The sequence below is a fragment of the Physeter macrocephalus genome, chromosome 8, assembly GCF_002837175.3.
Source record: "Physeter macrocephalus isolate SW-GA chromosome 8, ASM283717v5, whole genome shotgun sequence".
Taxonomy (NCBI): domain Eukaryota; kingdom Metazoa; phylum Chordata; class Mammalia; order Artiodactyla; family Physeteridae; genus Physeter; species Physeter macrocephalus.
Genome location: NC_041221.1, coordinates 9,337,539 through 9,338,420, shown reverse-complemented (window position 1 = coordinate 9,338,420; position 882 = coordinate 9,337,539).

Sequence of the window (882 nt, the reverse complement as noted above, 5' to 3'; positions counted from 1 at the left end):
CTCTAAATGTTTGATAGAATTCGCCTGTGAAGCCATCTGGTCCTGGGCTCTTTTTTGAATGATTTTTAATCCCAGTCTCAATTTCAGTGCTTGTGATTGGTCTGTTTATATTTTCTATTTCTTCCTGGTTCAGTCTTGGAAGGTTGTGTTTTTCTAAGGATTTGTCCATTTCTTCCAGGTTGTCCATTTTATTGTCCTATAGCTGCTTGTAGTAATCTCTCATGATCCTTTGTATTTCTGCAGTGTCAGTTGTTACTTCTCCTTTTTCATTTCTAATTCTATTGATTTGCGTTTTCTCCCTTTTTTTCTTGATGAGTCTGGCTAATGGTTTATCAACTTTGTTTATCTTCTGAAAGAACCAGCTCTTAGTTTTATTGATCTTTGCTATCGTTTCCTTCATTTCTTTTTCATTTATTTCTGATCGGATATTTATGATTTTTTTCTGTCTGCTAAATTTGGGCTTTTTTTGTTCTTCTTTCTCTAATTGTAAAGTTAGGTTGTTTATTTGAGATGTTTCTTGTTTCTTGTGGTAGGATTGTATTGTTATCCACTTCCCTCTTAGAACTGCTTTTGCTGCATCCCATAGGTTTGGGGTCATCATGTTTTCTTTGTCATTTGTTTCTAGGTATTTTTATTTTCCTCTTTGATTTCTTCAGTGATCTCTTGGTTATTAAGTAGTGTATTGTTTAGCCTCCCTGTGTTTGTATTTTATACAGATTTTTTTCCTGTAATTGATATCTAGTCTCATAGTGTTTTGGTCAGAAAAGATACTTGATACGATTTCAATTTTCTTAAATTTACCAAGGCTTGATTTGTGACCCAAGATATGATCTCTCCTGGAGAATGTTCCATGAGCACTTGAGAAGAAAGTGTATTCTGTTG